General features: G+C 40.7%; 1 protein-coding gene across 3 annotated transcripts in view; it reads left to right on the plus strand.

Moving 5' to 3' along the window:
• LOC101843690 (acidic mammalian chitinase) overlaps positions 1-15,805 on the plus strand; it is a 99,732-nt gene that overhangs the window by 3,497 nt on the left and 80,430 nt on the right. For 2 of the 3 annotated variants that reach the window (XM_040752084.1, XM_040752086.1), the window contains exon 1: positions 120-436. The exons of the other annotated variant lie outside the window; for it this stretch is intronic. The gene's annotated coding sequence lies outside the window, so the exon portion shown is untranslated. Of the gene's footprint in view, positions 1-119; positions 437-15,805 lie in introns of those variants that run through there. 3 annotated transcript variants of the gene reach the window in all.

A 15,805-nucleotide genomic window follows, 5' to 3' on the forward strand; every position in this document is an offset into this window, starting at 1 on the left:
TCACTTTCACGCAGGAGGCGCGGGGAGGTGGGGGGGACTAGGGTGGGGCAGCGCACCTTCCGGGCTCCTACCCAACCCCTGGTGCACCTGGCCTCCCTGCCCCCCCCACCCCGTGCCTAAGCCCTGGGGTGACAGAGGGCGCTAGACCGCGCGTCCGGGAGGGGCGGTGCCACCTCACTGTCACCCTCTGTGAAACTCCACTTTCAGAAATACACTGATAAGTGTCTGAAGAGACCCCTATCTCCAGGGCAATGACTGAGAGATGCACCTCCCAGTTGTTTACAAACTAACCAGAGAAGGTGCAGAGTTTCCAGACCTCCTTCAAAGCTAAATGCCCGTTCTTGCAACTATTTGGGGAGGTGTCTACTTCCAGTTCTCTTTCCTTTGTCACCTCTTCCTGGAGACTCCTGAGAAAGGACCTGAAAGGTGGATTAAGGTACTGTTCTTATCTTTCATTTGACTTCGCCAGTCCACAGATCAAGAAAATGAGGATATTACGAGCCTGGCTACTGTGTGAAGATTGTGAGTGTCAGACACTAGGGTTAGGAAACCTTCTGGAAACTGTAATGTGATACAAATTTAAAGGATTCCTGTCAGCATTATAACCGTTTCTACTCCTAACCCTGGAGACCAGCATTTCTTCTCTCCTCACCTCCACTGACTTCTAACTAGGTCCAGACTTTACAATGCAGCTATTAACCAGGCCACTGTGATAAGCACCCCCGCCCTGGGGCTTCTGTGTTGCATCCTCACTTCCTCCCATGACAGGGCAGGTATCTGTAAAAGAGGGATGGACAGTCTGCTTAAACTTTGTGTGTCCACCAAGGTCTTTCTTATCTTGGTCTCAGGAATAAAAGGCAAAAGGAAGTGAAGACCCATAAAAATATGCCTGGGATCCATAGTCCTCCTTAGTCTCTCCATGTCTTGCCTCCAAGTGACTCGACATTCCTCAACTCTATAGTTCAGAAGGAACTGAAGAGTCAGCCCTTGCATTGAATTGACTATTCTGAACCGAGGTTCTGTGAATTACGTTGGGTGCAAGCAGTTTACACTTAATTATACAGTTTGTTTTTGTTCCCCGTCCCCTAGTTCTTTGTATGAAAGAACATTGAAAGACATGGCTGTCCCCAAGTTCCTTCTCTTATGAGACCCACAGATTATGATTCTCTCATAAGAGAAGGAACTGCTCATGAAAACCTTGTCCAACTTATTGTGTCTTCATTGGCCTAAAGAGTGTTTATTTTTAAGCAGAGGATTAAAAATACATGTGCACCAAGAAGACAAGGATAAGAAGATTAATGGAAACTGTATTGGAAGCAGCCTTAATGTGAAAAACAAACAAACAAAAAACACCTTGCATGTTCATTAACAGAAAAATTGGTGAATCATGGGAAATGTATACAATTGTGTATTATGCAGGAATAAAAATAAATAAGCCCCTTTTGGCACTATAATGTTTATGCTGTGAAAATATGATATTGAGCAAGAGTTACCAGACCCCAAAGAGATATGCTTCAATTTACATGAAGTTTGAAACAGATGAAACTAACCTATAGTATGGGCAGTCAGGATGATGCATCCTTTAGGGAGGAAGGAGGAAATACTGACTGGGGGATACCTTGGGATTCTGGTGGGGGACAATACTGCCTGAGGGATACCATGAGTCTCTGAGGGGGGCAGCTGACCATGTCCACTCCTAATGTGATGCTAAAGACATTCATTAGGTGGTTATTCTTTGCACTAAGGACATAGCCCCCCCCACTTTTTTGGTTATATTTGAAACAAGGTTTCTCTATGTAATATGCACTGGCTGCCTGGAACTCCTAGACCAGGCTGGCCCTGAATTCAGAGGTCTACCTGCCTTGGCCTCCTGAGTGCTGAGATTAAATTGCCCAGTGATTTAAGAACTTTTTAATAGGCGTATGAGGCTTTCACTTAGACTAGAGTGATGTCAGAAGCACTGCTGATGACAGTAGTGAAATGGGGGTGGAAATTGGCCAGGAATGAAATTAAAATTATTGCAATGTGAAGAAGTAAAATCTACATTTCTGAGAAGGGTGATTAACAGCAAGGGAAAAAAGTTCAGTGACCCATAATTGAAGGGATATTTGTGGGTTCTTTGAGAAAGGCAAGAATGCATTTGCTGTTGGCGGAGAGATAGGAATGGGGAAAAGCAAAGGCTTGTAGCTCAAGAAAGAATGAGTGGAAAAAACAAAGTCTGAGGGGAGAGAAGGGTGGGTAATATAGGCACTTTAGTGGAATTTAGGCTTAATTGTGTTTTATTAGGAATATATATTATTTTATAAAATGAGTTTCATTTTGACATTTTCCAAACATACACAAAAATCTGCTTATCTCTTGTCTCCCTACCCCATGTAACAGTTTCACTTTCACCATATATTCCTGTTTCTACTTTCATGTTTTTGTTTAGTTTTTTTGTAAGCCAATGAGAAAACATGCAGTATTTGTCTTTCTAAGTCTGGTTATTTTACTTAACACAGTGATCTCCAGTTCATTCATTTTCCTGTAAAGGTCATAATTTCACTCTTTTTCGTGGCTGAATAATACTCCAATGTGTATATAAGCCACACTTTTCATCCATTCATACTTAATGGGTACCTAGGCTGATTCCTTAACTTGCCGATCTTACATAGTCAAGCAAGGGGCATGGATGTATAAGTATCCCCAAGGCTTCGTGTCATAAGAAATGGGAAAGTTCCCTATCAGTTGGGAACTTGGTGGAAGCTTTTGACAGTCACAAAGCAAGAATTTCAGCACAATTACCAACTGCCTAAGGCTATCTCCCTTCCCAGCCATAATCCTGTGGATTTTCTAGGAATCTTGCCTGAAAGCCCTTTACAAGAAAATGACATGGTACCAAACCCCTCTTTCAGCTCTAGTGATTTCTGGCTTTATTTTATTTAAGATACTTCTGAAAGAACCTTGCACTTCTCTTTTATCAAAGGAGAATAAAAGGGAAAAAGGGAAGAGGTCTTAATAACCTTTAGAGATGTAGCTCAAGAGTCACTGGAGGTGTGTGTGTGTGTATGTGTGTGTGTGTGTGTGTGTATGTGTGTGTGTGTGTATGTGCAAGACAATTGGGCATTCTTCCTTGAGAAGCCAATACACTCAGGTGCATCTTACTTTCTGCTGTTCTCTCTTGAGAAGCACATGCACTGACCTGGGCATGGGTCCTTCTGAACACTTCTCATTCTCACAACCACGGTGCTTAAGCCTACATTAAAACTATCATTGATAAAATTTTGACTCTGCTTCACTATATTGGCTAGTCCTGAAATTCTCTTTAGTGTCAAAGCCATAACTCCCAATGAAGCCTGAGTTGAGGTTCTTAAAAGTCTCAAGCTGGGGAGGGGGGCAATGTGGAGCTGCCACCAATGACACTCTTTTATATGCTAACTTCTACTCCTTCAGTTGTATACCCATGAGTGGCTTAACAAGACAAGTGAAAGACCTGTATAGCAAGAACTTTGAGTCTTTAAAGAAAGAAATTAAAGAAGACACCAGAAGGTGGAAAGATCTCCCATGCTCTTGGATAGGTAGAATCAACATAGTAAAAATTGCAATCTTCCCAAAAGCAATATACAGATTCAATGCAATCCCTATCAAAATACCAGCACGATTTTTCACTGACCTCGAAAGGACAATCCTTAACTTTATATGGAAAAATAAAAGACCCAGGATAGCCAAGGCAACCCTGTACAATAAAGGAACCTCCGGAGGCATCACCGTCCCTGACTTCAAGCTCTGTTATAGAGCTGTAGTCCTGAAAACAGCTTTGTATTGCCACAAAAATAGACAGGTAGACCAATGGAACCAAATTGAACATCCTGATATTAACCCATACATGTATGAACATCTGATTTTTTCAAAGAAGCTAAAAATGCACAATGGAGAAAAATCAAGCATCTTCAACAAATGGTGCTGGCATAACTGGATGCTGGCATGTAGAAGAATGCGGATAGATCCATTGTCTATCACCATGCACAAAACTTAAGTCTAGTTTGTTTTTTGAGGACCTTCCATGATGATTTCCATAGTGACTGTATTATTTTACATTCCTATCAGAAGTACATGGTTTCCTTTTTTCTAAATCCCCCCTACTTGTTGTCTTCTTGATGATTCTGATTGAAATGAGACATAATCTCAGCATAGTTTTGATTTGAATTTCCTCTATGACTAAGAAAGTTTGAACATTAGAAAATAATCTATACTTTGGTCAGCTATATTTCTTCTTGTGAGAACTCTCTGAGATAGATGTGGTGATCAACACTGGTAATAATCTCAACACTTGAGAGGCAGAAGCAGGAGGATGAGAATTTCGAAGTCTACACATGGAGTAAAAGCCAGCCTGGCTTACATGAAACTGTCTCAAGACAAAACAAAACAAAATAAGCATCAACAAAGGTTACACCATCACCATACATGGGTATACTTCTTTAAAGGGCCACCCTCACTGACCCACTTCTATTAACTAATCTCTCCCCTGAAAGATTGGGGATCAGCTGTTCAAACACATGAACCTGTGAGGAAAATTCCAGAATGAAACCATAGCTTTTGCCTCTGATCCTCAGAGGTTAATGACAGTCTCATAATACAAAACTCATTCAGTTCTTACTTCCCCTTCCCAAGAAGTCAGACCTGTAGACAAGTGTGTGTCCTACTTTTCTGTGCAGTCTTTCTGTTTCCCAATGCTTTGCGAAGGGCCCTGACATCTCTACCACAATTCTATGGTCCTGTCTTCTTGATATGGTCTGTGAAAGTCACACAGAGGAAGCTTCTAATCAGCTATCTTACTCCAAAGCCCAGAGTTTTGCCTTAATATGAAAAAATTTAACTAAAGGGGAAAAAAGAATGAATGTAGACATAAGTTCACAGATGAGGAAGTGAAAGCACAAAAGCCCTCTATGTCTGTTAAGATGAAGGTTTCCTCCAACCTGTATTGTTATCACTCTGTTCTTCTCCAGCTCACCTCTACATTGACTGTGAAGTGGAAAAAAAGACTTCCCTTTTATTGAGAGGTCAGGGGGAGGGTATTGCAAGCAAACACACACACACACAATTCACTACGTGATGCAGTGGGGCATGACAGAATGAACTTAGGCATCTGAGATTCATAAACGTGGACTTTAGCCCAACTCATTCTGCTCACACTACGTTCTTGGGTTAGGCATGCCCAGAACCTAATTTTCCTGAGATAATAAAACCGCCTTCCAAGGGTTGTTGTTGCAAGATTGGAAAGAACACACTTGAATGTATCTGTAATACATTTCCTGTTCTTTACTCTTCTTTTAACCTTAACTCATTGTAATCTCAGTGTGTTTAAAGACAGAAGGTACAATAGGCTCCTGCTTCTGGGCGTCTCTCAGAAACTCCAAGAAGCACCAAACTGCAGTCCATAGAGATTCAAACTTTTTTCTGCCTCTAATTAGGCACATTTTCCCCCTGAGACAGACTGCTACTTGTCCCCTATGTGCCACTTTGCTTAACTTGGTCATTGACCTTGCCTTCCTTTCTACACCATGATAGCTGAGAACAGCATTGAAGTTTGTGTAGAATTTGCCGAGGACTTATAAGTCTTTGTTTCATGATAAGAGAAGCTGCAGGAAGTTGAATTTAAAGAGGAAGTACTGCAGCTGTTTGGGGGTGCACAGATCTTTCCCTTCTGGATGCCTCTGCTTATCTCTTGACATACCTGCACGTGGCAGTGATCTGCTGACCTACTCTAGGAGAAATGCCCTTGCGTCTATTCTTCCTTAGAATTAGTCACAGCAATGTTTATTCAGCTGAACATAGGGTCATACATAATATATAAAAATATATATAATATATATGAACTTCCCAAAATAATGGACCTGTGAGGGCTCAGTAATACCATCAGATAATCTTGAACTATTCCCCTTCCTCTTATGATAAGCATAAGTTCAAACTGAGTATCTATCAAGACATCTAAATTCTTGGCTTCTGATCTGTGACAAATAATTTGAACAATACATATCAGACAGGAACATGCAATGACATCTAAAATCAGAAAAATAACACTTAAACACTGGAAACAAAGACAGTATTTTATGTTGTGACAGAGAATACCTGAAAACATCTTTGCCAATATTGCCCCAGGAAAGGTGTGGGTAGCTTATTTGATAATGAGCAATCTGCTGGGGTATTCCTTCCTATTTTTTAAGATTTCTTTTTTTATTATTTATTTTTAAGTTTAAATTTAGATTAGAAACAAGGTTGCCTCACAAGTCAGTTCCAGGTCCCTCTCCCTTTCCCTCCCCTCCTCCAGTGCCCTCCCACCAACCCACCCATTATCCCCTCATTTCCCCAGGGAGGGTGAGGCCCTCCTTGGGGGTGTCCATAGTCTGTCATTTCATCCAGGGCAGGGCCTAGACCCTCCCCCAAGAGTTCAGGGTGAGAGTGCATCTCACATTGTTGGATGGGAGTCCAAAGTCCGTGTGTATACTCAGGATGAGTACTGGTCAACTGCCCAAGGCTCAATAAATTACCTAGGCCTCCTCACTGACACCCAGATTCAGGGGGTCTTGATCAGTCCCATGCTGGATTCCCAGGCTGATGCCTGGGATTCAAAAGTTAACCTTTGTCAGGTCAGCTGTTTCTGGGGGTTAAACCAGCCCAGTCTTAATCCCTTTGGTCATCAGTCCTCCCTCTCTGTTACTGGCTTTCTTGAGTTCAGCTCAGTGCTTAGCCATGGGAGTCTGCCTCTGCTTCCATCAGCCACTGAATGAAGGTTCTGTTTCCCAGACTCTCTGGCGATGGGATTGTAGGCTGGCACTCCCCAGATCTATGTCTAAAATCTATATCTGAGAGAGTACATGCCATGTTTCTCTTTTTGTGACTGTGTTACCTCACTCAGGATGGTTTCTTCTAGTGTCATCCATTTGCCTGCAAATCTCAGGATTCCATTGTTTTTTTCTGCTGAATAGTACTCCATTGTGTAAATGTACCACATTTTCTCTATCCACTCTTCGGTTGAGGGGCATCTAGGTTGCTTCCAAGTTCTGGCTATTACAAATAATGCTGCTATGAACATAGTGGAACAGACATCCTTGTTGTATGAATGGACATCTTTTGGATATATGCCTAAGAGTGGAGTTGCTGGGTCTTGTGGTAAGTTTATTCCCATTTTTCTGAGGAATCTCTATACTGATTTCCAAAGTGGCTGGACCAGTTGGCACTCCCACCAGCAATGGAGTAATGTTCCCCTTTCACCACATCCTCTCCAGCATAAATTGTCTTTGGTGTTTTTGATTTAAGCCATTCTGACAGGAGTCAAATGGTATCTCAGAGTTGGTTTGATTTGCATTTCCCGGATGACTAAGGATGTTGAGCACTTTCTCGAGTGCTTCTCAGCCATTTTAGACTCCTCTATTGAAAATTCTCTATTTAGTTCTGCAGCCCACTTTTTAATTGGATCCTTTGGTGTTTTGGAGACTTGCTTCTTGAGTTCTTTGTAAATTTTGGAGATCAACCCTCTGTCAGATGTGGGATTAGTGAATATTTTTCCCATTCTGTAGGCTGCCTTTTTGTCTTGTTGATTGTTTCCTTTGCCTTACAGAAGCTTCTCAGTTTCAGGAGGTCCCATTTATTACTTGTTGATCTCACTGTCTGTGCTAGTGGTGTTGTGTTCAGGAAGCTGTCTCCTGTACCAATTCGTTCAAGGGTACCACCCACTTTCTCTTCTAAGAGGTTCAGTGTGGCTGGATTTATATTGAGGTCTTTGATCCATTTGGACTTAAGTTTTGTGCATGGCGATAAACATGGATCGATCCGCATTCTTCTACATGCCAACCTCCATTTATGCCAGCACCATTTGTCGAAGATGCTTTCTTTATTCCATTGTATCTTTTTAGCTTCTTTGTCAAAGATCATATGTTCATACGTGTGTGGGTTAATATCCGGGTTTTCAATTCCATTCCATTCCATTGGTCTACCTGTCTATTTTTGTGCCAATACCAAGCTGTTTTCAGGACTATAGCTCTATAATAGAGCTTGAGGTCAGGGATGGTGATGCCTCCGGACGTTGCCTTGTTGAACAGGGTTGCTTTGGCTATCCTGGGTCTTTTGTTTTTCCATACAAAATTGATTATTGTTCTTTCAAGGTCTGTGAAGAATTGTGCTGGGATTTTAATGGGGATTGCATTGAATGTGTAGATTGCTTTTGGCAGGATTGCCATTTTTACTACATTGATCCTTCCTATCCAAGAGCATGGGAGATCTTTCCATTTTCTGAGGGCTTCTTTAAATTCTTTCTTTACAGATTAAAAGTTCTTGCGATACAGGTCTTTCACTTGTTTGGTTAGCGTTACCCCAAGGTATTTTATGTTGTTTGTGGCAATTGTAAAGGGTGATGTTTCTCTGATTTCTTTCTCAGCCCTTTTATTATCTGTAGTAATAGTAGGGCTACTGATTTTCTTGAGTTGATCTTGTAGCCTGTCACTTTGCTGAAGGTATAAGAGTTCCCTATTAGAGTTCTTTGGGTCACTGATGTAAACTATCATATCATCTGCAAACAGTGAAAGTTTGACCTCTTCCTTCCAAATTTGTGTCCCCTTGATCCCCCTTTGTTGTCATATGGCTCTGGCTAGAACTTCAAGTACCATGTTGAAAAGGTATGGAGAGAGTGGACAGCCTTGTTTTGTTCCTGATTTTAGAGGAATTGTGTTGAGTTTCTGTCCATTTAGTTTGATGTTGGGTGTTGGTTTACTGTATATAGCTTTTATTATCCCTGTTATCCCAGATCTCTCCTATACCTTTATCATGAAGGGGTGTTGGATTTTGTAAAGGCTTTTTCAGCATCTAGTGAGATGATCATGTGATTTTTGTTTATGAGCTTGTCTATATGGTGGATTACGTTGATGGATTTTCATATGTTGAACCATCCCTGCATCCCTGGGATGAAACCTACTTGATCGTGGTGAATGATTGTTTTGATGTGTCCTTGGATCCGATTTGCCAGTATTTTATTGAGTATTTTCACATCAATGTTCATGAGGGATATTGGTCTGAAGTTATCTTTCTTAGTTGTGTCTTTGTGTGGCTTGGGGATCAAGGTTATTGAAGCCTCATAGAAAGAGTTTGGCAAAGACCCTTGTGCTTCTATTGTGTGGAACACTTTGAGAAGAATTGGTATAAGCTGTTCTTTGAATTTCTGGTAGAATTCTGCACTGAGGCCATCTGGACCTGGACTTTTTTTGGTTGTGAGACTTTTGAGGGCTGCTTCTATTTCCATAAGGGTTATAGATTTATTTAAATCGCTTATCTGTTCTTGATTTAGTTTTGGCAAGTGATAGCTATCCAGGAAGTCATCCATTTCCTTTAAATTTTCAAATTTTGTGGAGTACAGGTTTTCAAAGTACTGATGATTCTCTGGATTTCCTCAGAGTCCATTGTTATGCCCCCCTTTCCATTTCTGATTTTGTTAATTTGCCTGTTCATTCTCTGCTGTTTGGTAAGTTTGGACAAAGGTTGGCCTATGTGGTTGATTTTCTCAAAGAACTAACTCTTCATTGCATTGATTCTTTGTATTGTTTTCCTAGTTTCTACTTTATTGATTTCAGCTCTCAAATTGATTATTTCCTGGTGTCTACTCCTCCTGGGGGAGTTTGCTTCTTTGTGTTCTAGAGTTTTCAGCTGTGCTGTTAATTCTTTAGTATAACTATTCTCCAGTTTCTTCATGTGGGCACTTAGTGCTATGAACTTCCCCTATAGCACTGCTTTCAAAGTGTCCCATTGATTTGGGTATGTTGTGTCTTCATTCTCATTGAATTCGAGGAAGTCTTTAATTTCTTTTTTTATATCTTCTTTGACCCAGGAATGGTGCAGTTGTGCATTATTCAATTTCCATGAGTTTGTAGGTTTTCTGCAATTTGTGTTGTTGTTGAATTCTAATTTTAAAGCATGGTGGTCTGATAAGATGCATGGAGTTATTCCAATTTTTTTGTAGCTGCTGAGGTTTGTTATGTTGCCAAATATGTGGTCGATTTTTGAGAAGGTTCTATGTGGTGGTGAGAAGAAGGTATAATCTTTTTTTTTAATTTTTTTATCATTTTTTATTTTAATTTTAAATAGCTTGTTTTACATGTCAATCCCAGTTCCCTCTCCCTCCCCTCCTCCCGCACTCCCCTTCCCCCCCTCCCTCCCACCCTATTGCCAAATCCTTCCACATAGGGGATATCTAGAGTCTGTCATTTTACTCTTGGTAGGGTCAAGGCACTCCCCTAAGAGTCCAGGCTGAGAGAGCATCTCTCTTTGTGCTATAGGCACATGAAGACAGTTTGTATACCAGGGATAGACACTGATCCACAGCTCAGGGCCCCATAGGTTGCCCAGGCCTTCTCACTGATACTCACATTTGGGGGGTCCAGATCAGTCCCATGCTGGCCTCCCCACTGTCGGTCTGGGGTCCAAGAGCACTCCCCTGTTCAGATCAGCTGTCTCTGCTGGTTTTGCCAGCCCATTCTTTGCCAATTTGCTCATCACTCCTCTCTCTCTGTCACTGGGTTCCTTGGGTTCAGTTCAGTGCTTAGTTGTGTGTTTGCCTCTGCTTCCATCAGTCACAGGATGAAGGCTCCCGGATGGTTATAATCTTTTTTATGTGGATGAAATGTTCTATAGATGTCTGTTAATCCCAGTTGTGTCATTACTTCTATTAGACCCTTTGCTTCTTTGTTGAGGTTCTGTCTGGTATTCCTGTCTAGTGGTGAGAGTGGTGTGTTGAAATCTCCAACTATAAGTATGTGGGGCTTTATATGTGATTTAAGTTTTAGTAATGTTCCTTTTACAAATGTAGATGCCTTTGTATTTGGGGCATAGATGTTCAGGATAGACACTTCATCTTGGTGTATTTCACCTGTGATGAGTATGTAATGACCTCCTTCATCTCTTTTGATTGATTTTATTTTAAAGTCTAGTTTGTTAGATATTAGGATTGCTACCCCTGCTTGTTTCTTGGGTCCATTTGATTGGAAGATTTTTTCCCAACCTTTAACTCTCAGGTAATGTCTGTCTTTGAGGGTGAGGTGTGTTTCTTATATGCAGCAGAAGGAAGGGTTCTGTCTTCGAATCCATTCTGCTAGCCTGTGTCTTTTTATGGGTGAGTTAAGGCCATTAATTTTGAGGGTTTAATGACTATTGATTGCTCATCCTTCTTTGATTTGCAATGGTTGTTGGTGATGGAATTATGTGTGGAATTTCACCCCTTTGTTCTTTTGGCTGTTGGTAGGGAGAGATTCTCTAATGTCTATGTTTTTCTGGTTGTAGTTAACTTCCTTGGGTTGGAGTTTTCCTTCCAAAACTTTCTGTAGGGCTGGGTATTGGATATGTATTGCTTGAATCTAGTTTTTTCATGGAATATCTTGTTTTCTCCATCTATAGTGATTGAGAGCTTTGCCGGGTATAGTAGTCGGGGCTGGCATCCATGGTCTCTTAGTGTTGGTAGAATATCTATCCAGGACCTTCTGGCTTTCAGAGTTTCCATGGAGAAATCAGGTGTAATTCTGATATGTCTGCCTTTATATGTTACTTGGCCTTTTTCCTTAGCTGCTCTTAATATTCTTTCTTTATTCTGTATATTTTGGGTCTTGATTATTATGTGGCCAGGGGACTTTGTTGTGGTCCACTCTATTTGGTGTTCCCTACGGTTCTTGTGCCTTCATTGGCATGTCTTTCTTAAGGTTGGGAAAGTTTTATTCTATGATTTTGTTGAATATGTTTTCTGCCCCTTTGAGGTGGCTTTCTTCTCCTTCTTCTATACCTATATTCTTAGATTTGGTCTTTTCATGGCGTCCCATATTTCCTGGATGTTTTGTGTTAAGGATTTGTTGGACTTAAGGTTTTCTTTGGTTGATGAATCTATTTCTCCTAGTGTATCTTCAACACCTGAGATTCTTTCTTCCATCTCTTCTATTCTGTTGGTAATGCTTGTATTGGTAGTACCTGACCGTTTTTCCAGCTTTTCTATTTCCTGCCCTCAGATTGTGTTTTTTAAAATTGTCTCTATTTCAGTTTTCAATTCTTGCAGTGTTTGCATTGTTTCTTGCAATTTTCAGTTTATCTTTTCATCCATTTGTTCCCTTTTATGAATTTTTTGGTTTGTTCTTTCTTCCATTTCTTGCATTTTTTGGTTTGCTTCTTCTTGCATTTCTTGCATTGTTTGCTTTGTTTCTCCTTCCATTTCCTGCCTTTTTTGTTTTTTTTTCTTCCATTTCCTGCATTTTTTGGTTTGTTTCTTCTTCCATTTCCTGCCTTTTTTGGTATGTTTCTTCTTCCATTTCCTGCCCTTTTTGGTTTGTTTTTTCTTCCATTTCTTGCATTTTTTGGGTTGTTTTTTCTTCCATTTCTTGCATTTTGGATTGTTTTTTCTTCCATTTCTTTGAGGGATTTTCCTATATCCTCTTTTAGGGCCTCTATCATTTTCATGAAAGTAGTTTTAAGGTCGTTCTCTTCTGCTTCATTCGCATTGGAATGTTGGAGTCTTGCTGGTGTGGAGTCTCTAGAATCTGGTGGTGTCATATTTGTTTTTCTGTTGCTGAGTGTGTTTTTGTATTGTCTCTTCCCCATCTCTTCTTTTAATGCGTGCAGAAAGAGCCCCTTACTGGTCTGGTGGTTAGGGGACCATAGTTCCATTTTGGTGGGTGCTAGCAAGTCCAATAATCTGGCAGTTCTTCTATTCCTTGTCCTCGTTCTGGTCCCGTGGGTGGAGAAGAATAGGAATCTGGGGTGCTTAGCCTCCCACCTGGTCACCTGGACCCTTTGCTGGATCCTGTTGTACCTGATCCCACTGAAACAGCTGCTTCCCTGGTTTCCCTGACTCAACTGGTTTCCTGGTCTCATTGGTGGGAGAGAAGGCCTGAATTGGAAGCTCTGTGCAGTTCCCAGGCAATCCCAGGCACTGGAACACAGCCCCAGAAGCAGTGCCTGTTGTACCTGATCCCGCTGCAACAGCTGTTCCCCCGGTCTCCCTGGCTCCTGTGATTCCTAGACCCTCCGGAACAGCTGGTCCCCTGGTCTCCCTAGATTAGCTAGTTTCATTCCTTCCTATTTTTGAGTGATCTTCTCTTGAATGAAGAGCCCATGTTATTGGTCTGTTGATGGGGGATGTCCTTCTGTATATATGTTTCTCTTATTGGTCGATGAATAAAACATTGTTTGGCCAATAGAGGCAGGAAGATAAGTGGGACTAGGAGACAAGGAGAATTCTGGGAAAGGTAGGCAGATGGGGGGGATCCAAGGGATGCCATGTAGCAGCCAAAAGGAGTTACAGGTCCGGGAATTCTCTAGTAACCCAAGACCACATGTAAATACATAGATTTATAGAAATGGGTTAATAATTAAGATAGAGCTAGCCAATAAGTAGCCATAGACAACAGTTTTATAATTAATATAGTCTGTATATTTATTTGGGTCTGAGAAGGGCAGCATGACCTGGCGGGACAAGAAAACTCCAGTAACTGTCTGTTCTCTGTTTCTTTTCTTGGATGGTCTTATTCTGGGGCAATTTGCCCCTCCTTGCATCATTTGTTATACTTCCTTCTGTCACAAGTCTTTCCTTTGTTTTTTTTCCTTCTTTCCTCCCTCTCTCCCTTTCATTTTGCTTTGCTTATTAAGTTTTCCTTCCTTCCTTCTTTCCTTCTGAAAGGCTATCATGTAGTTCAAAGTGGATTTCAAACACAATATATAACTAAGGTCAGCTTTGGACTCTTGACTCACCTACCTGTGCCTTCTCAGTACTGGAATTACAGTACTATTTCAATTTGAAGGCTATTTCAGTTATTACACACCTCTCTATATATTTCTGAGTTTGCTTATTCAACCATTCTCTGCATTTCCGGAGTTACTTCCAGAGGCAGAGGTCTATGTTACTTTTTCCTCACCTCTAAGTCCCTAATGTTTACCACACTGCGGGGTACTTGCTAGGTAATCAGCAAGCATCTGCTGTGTTAATTAATACATAAATGGATGTGTAGCCTGCCTAAGGACTGTCTATGGAGAAAGAAAAGTAACTCTATCATTTTGCTCTTCTGTTCAGAGCAAACACTTTAGTACCTAGAGTCTGTTTTCTATTATTCTGCTGGCAACCTGCTCATGGCTGTATGTGGTCAGTGGAATGTGGTCATGGCATTCTTGGTCTCCTTTTCAGAAACTGACTTTCATTGGGCATGTTTTCTGCTATGGCCATGAAGAGGTAAGGAGAAATCAATTTTGATAAGGGCCCAATAAAATTTGCTGAAGATTTCTAGGATGAGTTTCTCCATATAGATGGTGTTTTTTTTCCATTTCTAGGTACCACATATATTATGGAAACTGCTGAAATGAAGCCAGAATTTGTAACTTACTAGGGCCAACATGCTTCTAGAGAAAAATCAAGGATGGCTAACAGCCTTGGAACTGCCTCATTTATATACCTCTTATTACCTGGGATTACAAGCCACTTATGATTTGGCTGTGACGTTTCTAAACACTCGACTACAGATGCTTTGTTTTCTTTGTTGCTGTTATTTTTAATGTGGTGTATGTATAGGACAAGTGGCCTCAAGCTCATTATGTTAACCTTCCTGCTCTATCTCCCAAGTGCTGGGATGGCTAGTATAAGCTATGATGTTTGGCTTCTAAATATATTTTATCCAGCGTTCTAAAGCAAATGCACATGCAATATATAGTAATAGAAGTCTCACAGTGCAGTACCTCTGCCACTCTAAATTCAGTGAGTAGAAATTCCCATAAATAAATAAATAAATAAAATGTCTGAAATATCCTACAATACTTTTTTTTGTTTCATTGTTTGATTGCTTTCTTACCTTCTTTTTGAGACAGAGAGTAACAACATAGCTAAGGCAGGCCTCAAACCTAATGTCAATGTTCCTGTCTCAGCCTTCAGAGTATGGGAGCTATAGTGTGCGTACCATCATGCCCTGTTTCCTATAGTGTCTTCACCACCCCAATTATGTATTGTAACCTGCAGTTTAAAAATTCCGAGAGGACAAAAGAGCTGTTCGAATATTTAAGAGCATTTCATGCTCTTCCAGAGGACAGGAATTCAAGTCCAAGCACCCACATGGGACAACTTACAACCATCTGTCACTACAGTTTCAGGGCCTCCAATGTCATTCATTTCTGAGAACAACTGCAATCAGGTGCATGCCATCCCCCACATATACATAATTAAAAATAAAATAAACCTGAGACACTCCAGATTGCTAGCAACTTTTCTGCAGACTCTAGAGCCACACCACTTTGACTTGGATCTAAGCTCTACCTGGTATTACTTTGTTACATTAGACAAGTTTCTTAGTTTCCTAATTTCTTCAGATTTGATGACGATAATATTGGTGTCTAATCTCACAGTTTTTAAATCACTAAGTAACCCCACAAATCATGTTCATTTAATTTTAATTTTAATTAAGCCTTTACTGTATAAGAGACATTTCATTATAAAAAAACTTTGCCCATATTCATTTCTTACTACCATTTCCCAAACCTCTTACTCAAACACTTGCTGTCTCCTTTCTCCTCTCAAATGGTTCCCCTTGACTTTTATATCTGGTATATAATATGCATGATTAAATCTTGATCTTATATATGAGGGAAAGTGGTGAAATATTTTGCGGGCTGGACAGATGGCTCAATGAGTGAGTACAGTTCTTTCAAAGGATCAAGGTTCAATTCCCAGGACCCACAATGAATGCACATAACTGCTTATAACTTCAGCTCCAAGGGGTCTGATGTTCTATTCTGTCCCTGCCCATATGTGAATACACACACACAC

This window comes from Mesocricetus auratus, unplaced genomic scaffold (genome assembly GCF_017639785.1).
Source record: "Mesocricetus auratus isolate SY011 unplaced genomic scaffold, BCM_Maur_2.0 Super-Scaffold_100009, whole genome shotgun sequence".
Lineage (NCBI taxonomy): Eukaryota > Metazoa > Chordata > Mammalia > Rodentia > Cricetidae > Mesocricetus > Mesocricetus auratus.